Source organism: Nyctibius grandis, chromosome 31 (genome assembly GCF_013368605.1).
Source record: "Nyctibius grandis isolate bNycGra1 chromosome 31, bNycGra1.pri, whole genome shotgun sequence".
In the NCBI taxonomy this organism is placed as follows: Eukaryota; Metazoa; Chordata; class Aves; order Nyctibiiformes; family Nyctibiidae; genus Nyctibius; species Nyctibius grandis.
In genome coordinates, this window is record NC_090688.1 from 5,120,191 (window position 1) to 5,133,540 (window position 13,350).

Consider the following 13,350-nt stretch of genomic DNA (forward strand, 5'->3'; position numbering starts at 1 on the left):
CAGCGCTGCGTCCCGCCCATCTCATGAATATGCAGATCAACCCCTTCGCGAGGCGTGGCGGGTGACGTCACCAAAAGCGCTGCCGCCTCTGCACCATCTGATTGGGCCGAGCGTGGTTAATATTCATGAGTCCGAGGGGAGGAGGGAGCGGAAACAAAACGGCTGCATTCCCCCCGCCCCGCCCCTCCTCCCGCAGGGGGCGGGGCGCGGAGGGCGGCGCCGATTGGCTGGGACCGCGGCGGCCGTTGGCCGGGAGAGCCCCTGTGAGGAGAAAGGAAGTGGAAGGAGCTGATTGGCCGAAGGGGCCGCCCCGCCCCGCCCTCCCTGGCGGCCGGCGCGACGAGGGGGCGTGGCCACGCCCCCCCACCCCGTTTCGCGCCCTTCGCGGCAATGCGGCGGCTGCGGCAGACAAAGGCGGCGCGCGCGGGAGGGGGCGCCGCCATCTTGGGCAGCGAGCGCCGCCCGCCCCGGCCCCAGCCCGGCCCCCCCAGCCCCGGCCTCGGCACCCTCAGCCCCCCCGCTACTCCAGCGCTCTCCTCCCGCCCTGTGCCCCCCCGCCGATGCGGCCCGCCCGCCCCGCAGGGCCCCGCCGTCCCCTCTCTCCCCTCCTCTGAGGGAGGCAGAGAGGCGCGGCCTGTTCCCGGCGCCTCAGGGCCGCAGCAGAGGCCCTGCCTGTCGCCGTCTCTCCCCAGGCCTCGGCGGTGATGCTCGCTACCAGAGCGTGGCTCCGTGGCGTGGCAGTAGGTCCCCTTGTCCCTTTTGTCACCCCCTGCCACCACGATGTCCCCAGAGCCTCTCGGGGCCCCACAGGGTGAGGCAGCAATTCTGCCTTCCCTGGCTCCTGTGACAGCGTGTGGTGAATAATTCAATCCCTCCGGCCACAGGAGCTGGGGCCATGGTGCTCCCAGCTCTTCTGCAGTGTGCTGGTGGCTCCAGGCCCCCACGCACGCCTGGGAGAGCACGGCACGGCGAGCGTAAAAAGCCGCCCCGTCGCTGCTTCCAAAGCATCAATGGTTTTGTTTAAAAAAAATAATAAAACAGAATTTGCTGAGCTCGTTTTGACTGAAATGTTTAAAAGCCCGCCCTGGGGTTTTTCTAAGATTAGAAGGTCTTCATTAAAACTTCCTTATTGAAAGAGGAAACTTTCTGACAAACGTGTTTCTGCAAGGGACTACACTGGTTTAAAAAGCCCTAAAAATAAAATTTTCACATTTTTCATACAATAACAGCAAATCTCATCTAGAAAATGGAGAACAGTATTTAAAAACATCTGCAAGGAAGAGACACACGGGAGGAAAACAGCGGCGTGGCCAAGAGCTGGCTAGAAAGGGTGGAAGAAAACAAGGGGAGGACGGGTCTGCGGAGGTCACCGTGTCTGTCCCCAGCCCCGAGGCAGGACCGGGGCCGCCAGCTCTGCCTCGGAGAAACCGCTCCGTAATTTCCTTTGCAGTTTGCGGCAGGAGGAGCGTGCGCACACGCCTGCACAGCCCCGGCCTCCCTCCTTCCCTCCCGTCGCTGTAGTGCTTGGAGCATTCCTGGGCTCAGCGGGGCTGCACAGAATAGTAACACAGGAGTTATTTACATCAGGGCTGTTTGTTCGCGGAGAATGCGATTGATTTCCTCACCGAGCGCTGAAGCAGAGTAAAAAGAAACCACAGCGAAACGCAGAGAAGCCTCCTGCCTACTTTTGTTCTGTAAAAGCAGCGAGAACCTGCTCTCTGCCTCGCAGAGTAACGAAACAGGGCTTGGCCTCTCTGAGTTGTTATTATCCCTTTTGGGATCTACCAGCAAAGGGTTGTTTTGTACACAAGCGCGTATAGTAATTGTGAAATACGGAGGCCTCTCGGTACCGCGCTCTGCCCGAATCAGCTGTTGTGCACATAAAAATAGGTGTTTCGTTACTCCTCAGCGGAAACGTAAAAAAAAACAATTCTCAATGAGAATTGAGAGCAGTATTATTTTCTTACTGGCAAAACCAGGAGAAAACTAGTTAACTTTCCAATCCTGAGAGCAAATTAACAACACTGAATAACTCTAATAATAGTATACATTATATGTACGAGCTATTAGTAATTAAGTGTCTCTGATACGCTTTGCAGTAAAACGAGAAGGTTTAACACTAGAGAAGTGTTAGAGCAATAGTTAAAAAGAGGATGAAACTGAATGGTAGGATAAAGTAGTGCAATACTTTATGCAAAAGAAAAAACTGTTTCCTGACTTGAGGAGAATATTTTGATTTTAAACTCTGGGTTTGAATTATTGAATAAGCCCGGGTTATTTTTTACTTCTCCCCAATTTTGCGTGGGGCTGCGTGGTCCCTCGGTGCACCGGCCGTGGCCCGGCGGAGCGAGGAGGCTCGTCTGCGGTTACAGACTGCAAATCGATATTTGCCCTTCAAGAGAGGAAAAAAAAAAAGATCCCGGCCCTGAGCGCGCGTCCCCGGCGTGGCATTTTGATTAAATTAGAGACGCATTAACGTGAGCGTTTCTGGTCCATGAGAAGGGCGGATAAAGTGACCTTGACGCACGGGGCCATTTTCCGAGCGACAGCAAGGACAGGACAGCCGCCCTGGGACGATGGAGGGGAGGAGCAGCGCCGCGCCGCCGGCCTGTTCCCGACACTGTTGGTACTGCAGACGTTAAGGGACAAAAACAGGTTTTAATTGTTTTTTTTAACTCCTCATGCAGAGCCAGCGCAGGTTGGGTGCTTTGAAAATGGCACTGTGAACCTTCCCGTGCTGCTTCAGGGGAGTTTTGGTCCCAGCAGGACAAAAGGACCAGCGTACCTCCTGCGCCAGCGAGTGGCCACTGCAGCTCTGCCCGGATTTGTCCCCAAAAGCGTGATTTTGGTCTCATTTGGATGTGCCTGGATGCCTTTGACACCGACGGAGTTGCTCTGTGAAACGAGGTGAGAACCAGGCTGAATTGAGATTGCCCGTGCTGCCTCCGCTCCCGTCCCAGTTCTGCAGCTCTCGTGAGGTTTTGTGTGCTCCAGATCTGCTCGTGTGCTCCAGATCTGCTCGTGTGCTCCAGATCCACTCCAGATCCGCTTGTGCACTCCAGATCTAGATCGTGTGCTCCAGATCCACTTGTGTGCTCCAGATCCACTCGTGCTCCAGATCCCCTCGTTCCTCCCCGCCTGACCCAGGCCATCACACTGCAGCCTGCAGACGAGCAGCTGCAGCAGCCCCGCTCCCCCCCGGGGCCGTATGCCCGAACTCCCCTGCGCAAGTTTCGGAGCCGAGCATCATCGTTTGTTTTCTCTGGCCGAAGCCCGTTCGCAGTCACCTGTGGCTGTCTGTGAGCCCGGACTGTGCCTGCAGTGACCTAATATGGTGAAAGCGCCGGCGCTTCGTCCAGGACCACAAATAGCCGCCTCGGACGGTGCGCTCTTCGAAGCGGAGCCTGCGTCTTCGTACGTGTAGGCTGCAGTGTGTAATCATCATTAAATCATAAATCACGAGAGGCTGGAGGGCTCTCGGGGATCATCTTGTCTGTTGGATCAAGCAACCTCATGCCGGACAGATGTTTGTCTCACCTGGTTTTTCAAACCTCCAGTGACAGAGATTATGGTACCAAACATCATATAAATGAACACACTTATTTCCTGGAGCGGTTCCCCATCCAGCAGCACATCAGCGTTTAGTGCCACATCGAAATACGTGCCCAGAGCCACGCAGCAGCCAAGTCCGACCCCGCTCGGCAGCCCCAGCCCCTGTCGGGGGGCTCAGCCAAGGGCTGAGCTGGGGCAGCCGCCCCCGGCACCGCTCCGATGGGGTTTCCAAACCCCAGAGCAGCCCTGCGCTCCCCCGGGTGCTGTCGCCTTGGGCAAGGGCTGAGGGAAGAGCGGGGTGGGAAGGAGCAGGGGGGCAGCGGGGAGGGGCAGACAGGCGCCCGAGTGCCCTGGGCAGCGCTGGCCGTCCCGTGCTCTGCTCTCAGGGCTGTGGCTCACACAGGCTCCACAAGGAGACCCCCCCAGCGCAGCCCGTGCCGGCGGAGCAGCCGCCTCCTCGCCCTTTGTTTTTCCTGGGATTGCAGGGAAAGAGGGAACGTGAGGCTGGACTGAACCAGGGGCCCCCAGGGCCTCCGTCCAGTCCCTCCCAACCCTCCTGCTCCTTCCCGATCTCCCTGCAAGGTCAGCCCCCACCATGAAGCAGGTGGCCTCCACGGCACGGGGGAAGCACCGGGGCAGTTTCCTGCACGGGGGTCTCTCCCCTGACCCTCTCTGTCCCCAGCCCTGTGTGACCACGCACGGCCTCATCGCCAGCCTTGGCCCCAGGAGCACGGAGCGAAATACTGAACCGGCTCTGAATTTGGGAACTGGCAGTCCCAAAGGCCACAGGAAAAAAAAAAATATTCCCTTCTCTCTTACTCCTTCCCCTGCGGGAGCTGCTTATCCAGCTTTGCCGTTTGAAAAAAAAAAAGCCCTGACGCAACCATGCCGTTGCCATGGCACAAAGCGTTGCTGCTGCAGTCCCCTCTGCGAGTTACTGTGACCGGGATTTACCGAGCTGTAGGACAAAGCCCCAGCGAGCGACGGGATCAGCTCCGCAGCCGGGCTCGCAAAAAGCCGCGTGAAATCTGGGGTGGCGCACGGGGGGGGCTCCAGCAGCGTGGGGGATACCCAGAGCTGAGTGTTAGATGAGCCCGGCTCCAAATCCACCGCGGCCAGAGCTCAGCCGCTGCCGTGCCCGGCTTCATCTCTGTCTTGTGCATCTTCCCATCGTCTCTGGCCATCCCCTTGCACCTCGTCCGCAGGCCCTGGTTCCCCATCGCTCCATCCCCGTCATTTACAGCAGTTTGGAGCTGGAGATGGGGCTGGCAGACCCCGTGCCGAGGGGCTACACCTCCGAGAGCTGCCAGGGCTGAGGAGGGCCAGCCCGGCTCAGAGCCATCAGCCGCAGGCAGCGCCTTCAGGAAGGTCTCCCGAAGGGCAGAGCCTGTTCCCGTCGCGCTGGGCTGTGCGGGTGTCCCGGGAGGAGGGAGGGACGCAAGCAGGACCCCGACCAGGGCGGGGGAGCAGGGCCGGGAGACCTGGCAAAGCTGGTGAGAACCAAAGCCCAGAAGGCAGCACCCCCGGACCACAAAAACCCAGTCTTGGGGCAGAGCCCTGGCACGATGCTCCGTGCCTGCGGGGAGGGGAGGCAGCGCTGGGGATGCCGGTGTACCCCGGCGGGGGTTAGGCAGGGATTCGGGGTTAGGCAGGGATTTGGGGCCGGGGATGCCGGTGCACCCCGGCGGGGGTTAGGAAGATGGTGAAAATAGTGTGTGGTAACCAAGGCAACGCCACAGATGGCTTGGCTCTGAGCAGCAGTTTCATCGGGGACTGATGGTGCGCTGCTCAGCCAGATTATGGACAAGTAAATCCTCTTGTCACACCATCGATACCCGCCCAAACAGCTGAAATTCAGAACAACTGAACCCGGGCGCTGCTATCACACCTGGATGTGGCCAGGCTTTTTGCAGAGCCCGCAGCTCCCCGTGCCGGGGCCGTCCCCGCTCCCCTCCGCAGGCTGCCGTCACCGGGGGCCACTGCTCCGTGGCACGAGCCTCTCCAGCCCCCCTGGGCCAGCATTTGCCGTGGGATTTGCCCCCTTTTCTCCCCACGTTACCAGCTCGCAGGCGTCAGCACTGACGTTACAGGGACGCTCTCCTGGGATTAAACCTTTCACCTCCTGGCTCTGCCATGCTGGGCAGCCCGGCTGTGCTGTGGGTGACTGGGGTCAGTGCGGCAGCACCGGCTGCTCGCACCCACAGGACCCCAGAAACCCAGGCAGGGGGTCTGCCCTCGGGGCTCCCCCTTCCAGCACCCCGGTGGGCTCTGCCCCCATCCCCCTGTGTCTGCCAGGGTCCCCCTGTGCCAAACACGGCTACCGCTGGCATGGGAAAAGCCGCAGCGGACACAGACGCGCGTTCCTCTCTCCCACCTTCACTCCTGTCACCTCCCGGCTGTATTACGGACTCAGCTCGGTTGTATAAGCGCTCATTAATCATCATCTCAGAGTATTTGCAGCGCAGGAGCTCTCCAGGTCAGGAGATGCCACCCAAGGACACAACAAACACCTTCCCCCGTGCGAACACGGGGTGACCTTGCAGGCAGAGGCCTGGGGAGGCAGGAGGGGCTTTATCCACGGTCTGCAGGGGAGAGAAACTGCCAGAAACACGGTATCTCCCCCCAATGAGGGGGTAAATGCACCCCGAGGGGAGCCAGCCTGGGTGCCACAGGGACTGGAGCTTTCCCACACCCCTTGGCCCCCCCGTGCGCTCGCCCACCCCACAGGGCTGGTGGTCTCGTACCCCCCCGAGCCCCTGGTCCAGGGGCTCCCCAGCACACCCGTGTCCCCCCTCCCTGCTCATCAGCAAGTCCCCGTGTGCCTGCGAGGGGACGTAAATCCCCCCCGAGGTCTGCGGGGCCGCGCAGCCCCCCCCCGAGCGGCTTTGCTGCCGTCGACACGCGGAGATCCCGCGGGAACCGCTGCGGCTGCACAAACCCCCCAACTGCAGCGTCAACGTTTCTGCCTGCCCAGAAGGTTCCCGCGCCCTCCCCGAGCTCAGCCTGCACGGTCCCTGTCCGGTGCCTCTGGGCTGTGACCCAACCACTCCCCAAGGCAAACAGAAACGGCGGCGGGGCAGATTCGGGGCAGATTCGGGGCTGTCTGGGTCACTTTCTCCCCACGCTACCAGCCTCCACCAAGACGAGCTGAAGGGGAGCGAGGGGCTGCAGCTCCCCGGTGCTGAGCCCCCACCGCCACATCCCAGGGAGGGCCCCAGCACGTACCCCCGCTCTGTGCTGGAATCCCCCCCTCCCCAGGCCACCTCGAGCGTGCTGGGGAGCCACAACCAGCTGCTAATTAAACAGCCCGGCGCTGCCCCCGAGAGCTGAGCTCTGCCCGGCATCGCCGCCGCACCGGGAGTGGGACGTGACCTGCTTCCCAACGCGGCGAGACGGAGGATGGGGCCGAGGCGCAGGCTGGCACCCCGGGACCACCAGGAACCACCGAGGACAGAGCCAGAGCTGCAGCCCCCTCCCCGCTGCTGCCAAAGCCAGCGCAGGAGCCCGAGGGATGCCGCTTAATTAATCCCGTCCCAGCTGCGGGGTCATCCTGTCCCAGCTGAGCAGGGTTGGGGTGTGGGGATGGGATATTTCATTCAAAACAGCATTTCTGCAGCCCCCACCCCTGCCCCACGGCACCCACCCCTGCCCCATGGCACCCAGCCCTGCCGTCCCTCTCCCCAGCTGGCCCCCCCTGCCCGTCCCCCCCCGGGGCCCCGCGTCCGTGGGTGCGCAGCGCCGGAGGGTGCTGAGCGCTGCCGTGGCGGCGGCAGCAGAGGGCAGCCATGCTACATGCACGGCACCCATCCTGCCTGGCACCACACGCGTGTGCCCCGCGGTGCTCCGGCCACGCTGTCCTCAGCAGCACCCCGGTGCCACCCTGTGCCGCGGGGTCCTGTCCGCGTCCCCCCCCCGCAGCTCCCGGGCGAGACCCCGCTCTGCGGCGAGGGGCAGGCCAGGGGCACCGCCAGCTCCCGGCTGCAAATGGGGCCTGTACCCGCAGGACCCAGTTAGCGTGGCCCACGCCGGAGCAGGTACACCCACCCCTGAGACCCCGGCCCACGGAGCGGAGCCACCGCGCAGCCAGCGCCCACCCGCCGTCCCCATCACCCCACCGACGGAGCCGGGCTGGGGGGTTCGCAGAGTTTGTTGCGTTGTTTCTGTTTTCCTCAACACCCAAATCAGTGACAAGAAGTTAATTAGCAATAAATTAAATTAAGCAAGAATTCCTGAGGCGAGATGGCTTTGCTGGCAGCACCTGGTGCCCTCGTGCCGCTGGCGTGTGCTGCGGTGCCAGCGCCGGGGCAGGGCTGGGCTGGGCACCCCTCGCCCCCCGCACGGGGCAGGAATTGCCCCATCCTGCCACAGCACCCAGGGCATCTGCCCCGAGCCCCCCAGCCCTGCACCTCCTGCCCCTGCCAGCCGCACGGCCCCGGCCCCTGGTACGCCCAGACGCCGTGGGGATGGGCACGGCTGCCCACGTACCGCGCCCAGCGGGGACGTTGCCCGCGGCCGCTTCCAGGAAGGGCTGGAGAGGAGGCGATGGGGCTCTCGGGTTCGCACCAGCTCAGCACTTTCACAGACCTCAGCAGCCCCGTCACACCCGGCTCATCACATGCCTGCTCACACACACGCGCCCGCCGCGGGCCCCCGGCCAAACCCACAACACACGGCGAAGGGAAGAGCAAAACGGAGGGAAAAAGAGAAAAAAAAATAAGGCAGTAAGGGAATGACCCTTCTTCCAGCCTCACCACAAGACATTCCTGACATTTTGGGCTGTGCCGACAAGGGCGCGTGTGCGCGTGGGGAGCCAGGTCACGCGTGGGGCTGGCTGCCAGGGCCGGCGCGGTCCCACCGAGGAGCGGGGCCACGGCCCCGTGCCGGGGCGCAGCATCGCTCACAGCCCCCGCCCAGGGGAAGCGCCTCTGGGCTGAGAACAGACAGAACTCGGAGCAGAGATGGGACCGGCTCGGGCTGCGTCGCAGGGCGCAGGATGGGGACCAGCTGGAGCCAGGGCAGCCTGGCCGCCCCCCAGCCCGCTCCCAGCGCGGCGGGCACGCGGCTGAGCCGCAGGGTGCCCGGGCAGGCTGGCCGCGGCGTGGGCCAGCGCAGCTGCGTGCGGTCGGGTGCTACAGCCCGCAGCCGAGGGAGAGGCCGTGCGGCCCCAGCCCCGGGGAGCCCGGACCCGGGAAATCCCCGGCTGCCGGAGCCAGGCGCCCGCCCGGCACCGGCCACCGCGGCTCCTGCAAAGCACCTTCACCCCGGGGCGAGGAGCAGGTGTTGGGGGATCCCCAGCCCCACCAGCGCCCGGTCACCCTCGGGACCGTCCTGCCAGCGCGGGGCAGGGCACGGTGCCCGTCGTGGACTGGCCCCATGTCCCTTCTGCAGCCCAGGACAGATCCCCTGTGCCAGGACACACTCCTGACAAAGGGGGTTTTGCCGTTGAGCTCCAACCAGGTCGACCCCAGCCCCGTGCGGACCCCAGGGCGCGGAGGAAGCGCAGCTCCACACGGACTCGCCCGTTTGTTTGTCGACCAGATGAGTCACGGCCGATCGCCGCGCGTGCCCGCGCCGCCCCACCTGCCCACCGCTGGCTCACCGGCTCTGCGGGCCCGGCTCTGGGCTCGGTGGCCACTTGCCGTGACCCCCCCGCTGCCACCTGCCAGACCCTGTCCCGGCGGAGGGGACCATGGCCCCACGGGGAGACGCATGGTCTGCTCAGGAGGGCGAACGCTGCGGTGCTGGGCAGCGCCCGGGCCAGGAGCTGGCGAGGGGCAGAGTTAAGGGGATTTGGCCGAACCCAGCGGCAGTGGCCGGGGCACAGGCAGCATGGGCCGGGGCGACCTGCAGGGCACGGGGCCAGGGCGAGCTCAGCAGAGCCGCGCGCTGGAGGGCAGGGCCGGGGCGGCCGCCCCAGTCATTGCGAAAGCGATTCTGGCGCGTGGGGCCTGGGAACAGGGCGCGCGGGGAGGGGGCAGCGGCTCCACCTCGCCCTGACTCACAGAAGCTGCCCGTGCCGCGGCACCGCACCTTGGGCACCCCACGGCACCACTGACCGCTGGCACAGCGCCTTGGGCACTGCATGGCACCGCTGGCACGTCACCCTGGGCACCACACGGCACCACTCACCGCTCCCCTCTGCAGTCACCAGCACCTGCCCCTGCCCATGCTGAGGTCCCCGGTGCTGCCTGCGGGACACCGCGGCACCCAGACCCCCCGGCAGGTGCAGGGCCGGCAGCGGGAGCAGCTGCAGAGCCCGGTGCCAGCAGCGGCTCAGTGCCAGGGGCAGGTGGAGCCGCTCCCACACCCCAGACCCACGGCAAACCCACGGCTGGTGGAGCAGCCCCCGCCCTGCCGCGTTTGGTGCTGGCGCTGCACCGGGGCTTGCAGCCCCCCCACGTCACTGGCACCCGAAGGCACCGGGGTCCCCACAGCAGCCCAGGGACCCCGCGGTCCCCTCAGCAGCCCAGGGAAGGGGCAGGTCCCCCCAGACCGACGGGGAGCCCCAGCACCCAGCGCCTGGCTGCGTCCCTCCGGGCTGGCCGCGGCTCCACGTGGCCACGATGGCCGGCCGGGGCGGGGGGAGGCAGGAATCCGGGCCTGAGTCACGGCTTCCTCTGCGAGCCCGTGAGTCACCCCCCGGCAGCGCCGCGGCGCAGGGCCCGGCGTGCAGAGGCTGCCGGGGAGGCGAAGCGCACACGGCTCATATGAGGGCAACCCCTGACACGTGTGTGTGCATGGCCTGGCACGGCCGCCCGCCCCAGCGTGTGTGCACACCGACATCGGCGAGCAACCGCGGGCAGGCGGCGGGGGCACACGCGTGGCCTCACGTGCAGACATGCCCAGGAGCACGTGTAAGCCCCAACACGTGTGCACACGCACACACGTGCTCTCACCTGCTGTGTCCTCACCGTGCACAAACCCGAACCGCAGGAGACCCCGTCTGTGCAGGACGCACACACGTGCAGCCGCGCCAGCACCCACACCCAGCCCCACGCCGACCGCGTGGCACTTACCCACCACGCTCACACCTCGACGCCGGGCTGGAGCCCACCCTGGGGGCCGGAACAGCAGCCGAGAAACAAGCAGCAGCTTCTCCTGCGCCCACGGCTCCTTGCTCCCTGGGAAGGCAGAAGAGGCGTCAGGAAGTTCATCCAGCCCCAGCTCCCCCCGTGCTGCAGCCCTGAGCTTTGGGCCACCCCACACGCGGTCCCCCCCCACGACCAGTGCCCACACGCCCCAGGGGACACTGGTGCTCCCGGCGCAGCCGGAGCTGGGACACACGGACGGCTGCGGCGGAGCTGGAGGCGCAGGGTCTGCACAACCCCCCTGCACACGCAGCCGTGGGCGCACACGCGTGCACACGCCAGACCTGCACCCACCCTTACGTACGGGACCGGGGCACCCCCCACTCTGCGCCTGCGGGGCAGGTGCAGGCGCTTCACACCCCTGGCACCCGCTGCACCCCACCTGGGGCAGGGGCCACGTGCCCGCAGGGGTTTCGGGGGGGCTCCCTGGCACACTGCGGGGCTCTGTGCCCTGCGCGGCGCAGCCGGGGCTCAGCCCCACCACCACGGAGCGGGGGCTGCGGGGGGGTCAAGGCTGCACCAAGCCCGGCCCACGGCTGGAACCGCGGGGGCCTGGGGAGCGCGAGGCCGGGCTCCCGGGGGGGGGCACCGCGCCGACGTGGCAGCTGCCCTGGGTGGGGGTCAGGGCGGCCGGGGCTGCCGGGCCTCGGGGGCAGGAGCCGGCAGGAGCTCGGGGGGGGACCCCGCAGCCGTGGGGACCCCCCGGCACAGCCCCCCCGGCGCCCTGCCCCAGGACCCCCCCCGCCCCGGCCCGGGCCCCGCAGCCGGGCTCACGGGTGGTCCCGGCCCCGCGGCTCTGCGCGCAGGGAGCCCCCCCGGAACCCCCCCCGGGCCCGGCGGAGCACGGGACCCCCCCCCGGCCCGGTTCCCCCCCCCCCGCGGGTTGGGCACCGCACGCGCACCGGGGCGGTCGCCGCGGGCACGGGCCGCCCTCGCGCCGCCGGGCATGAATGGGGCGGGAGCGCGCGCGCGGCCCGGGCATGAATGAGCGCGCGGGGCCGCGGCGGCGCGGAAAGCCCGGAGCGGAGCGGAGCCGAGTCCGGAGCGGAGCCCGGAGCGGAGCCCGGAGCGGATCGGAGCCGAGCCCGGAGCGGAGCCCCGCCGCCCCACGCACCGCCCGCCGGGCCCGCGTGGCCCCGCGCAGCCCCCGCTCGCCCCCTCGCCCCCGCACCGGGCACCCGGGGCTGGGGGAGCGCGGTGGGTGCCGGTGCCGTCCCGCTCCGCTGCCCGGGATTCCGGGCCGGGCTTTTCCGCCGGAGCGGGGCGGGGTCCGGAGCCCCCCGGCCCTGGCAGCCGCCCCCCCCGCCGCTGTGGGGGCTCCAAAGCCGGCGACCCCCCAGGCACCCCCCGGGCTGCCCCTGCTCGTGGGCGCGGGGGGCTCCGGGGGTCCCCGGCCCCGGGCTGCCCCCCGCACGGTGGGCTGTGGGGTGCGCGGCTCAGCGCGGGGGGTCCCCGCCGCCCCGGGGGCAGGACCCGCGGGTGGCACCGCCGTGTCCCCGCAGCAGGGCCCGGGGCAGCCCCGGGTGTCCTTGTCCCCAGAACGGCCCGTTCCCGGCGCAGGCCGGCGGGGAGGGGGCATTCCTGGGGGCTGAGTCAGCCCAGCGACGCACCCGCGCCGCCACGCGCAGGGACACGCCACGGCCACACAGAGCGGGTGCGTGCAGCGAAACACGCAGGGACACACGCAGCGTGGCCACGCGTGCGGGGACTCACACACTCACAGCCATGGCCACATGTGTGGGGACACGCACACGTGTGAGCACACGCCAAGGCAGCACAGCTGCAGCCATGGACTTGGGGACACACGTGTGGGCACACGCAGTGACACACGCAGCCCTGAGCACGCAGAGACACAACATGCACTCTCAGGGACCATGTGCACACAGGCATGCACATACACATACATGTACACATGCACATACATGTACATATGTGCCACCCAGCAAACGCCATCGTGCAGCAGAGCCAAGGGCTGAGCATCCTCCAGCCGTGCCCAGCCCACGCCGGGACCCCCAGCAGGGTCCGTGTCCCAGCTCCTGGGTGCTTGCAGGGGCTGGGGGCCGGGGGGGGCCGCTGTGCCCCCCAGGAGCCGGCTGCGGGGGCGTGCGGCCGCGCGTCGCCTGCTCGCCGGGGCTGCGTCACCGCGTGCTGACGCATCCCTACCTGTGGGTCCCCGCTATATATAGCCCCACGCACGCCCCATCTGCTCGCTCCGCACGGCGGCTGCCGGGGGGGGGACACCCGGCTCCGTGCCCCCCGCGCCACGGGGGCCCAGGTGGCCCCACGCCAGCGCCGAAAATCTCAGCGGTGGCCAGGGGGGAGCGTGGCGGCGATGGCACCGTGCCACCTGGCAGGGCCAGCGCGGACGTCACGAGGGCTCCTCGAGGTCCTTGTAAACACGGTGACGCACCGGCGCTGCCCTCCGGCCCCGTGTCCCCGCCGGCCCTGCCACGCTGCCCGGGACCGCAATGTGCCAGCCCTGCAGCCCCCCTGTGCCTGGCACCCAGCCGGGACCCCCACGGCGCAGGGTCAGGGTGACACCCCTCACCAACACCGGTGTCACCGCGGCCATTTAAGCACCGTCCCGTGTGGAACCCAACTGGGGGGGGGCTGAGCCCACGCCCCCCTCCCACCCCACCGCCAGCTGGGAGATGCTGTTGGGGGGGTGCCCATGGGGAGGGGGGAGATTTGGGGTCTTTGCTGCTGGCAA

General features: G+C 67.0%; 1 long non-coding RNA gene across 1 annotated transcript; it reads left to right on the forward strand.

The window, feature by feature from the left end:
- Positions 1-2,475: 2,475 nt before the first annotated feature.
- LOC137674920 (uncharacterized) lies at positions 2,476-3,484 on the forward strand. Its single transcript, XR_011049874.1, has 2 exons — positions 2,476-2,907; positions 2,995-3,484. It is a non-coding gene; the product is annotated as an uncharacterized lncRNA (long non-coding RNA).
- The last annotated feature ends 9,866 nt before the right edge of the window (positions 3,485-13,350 follow it).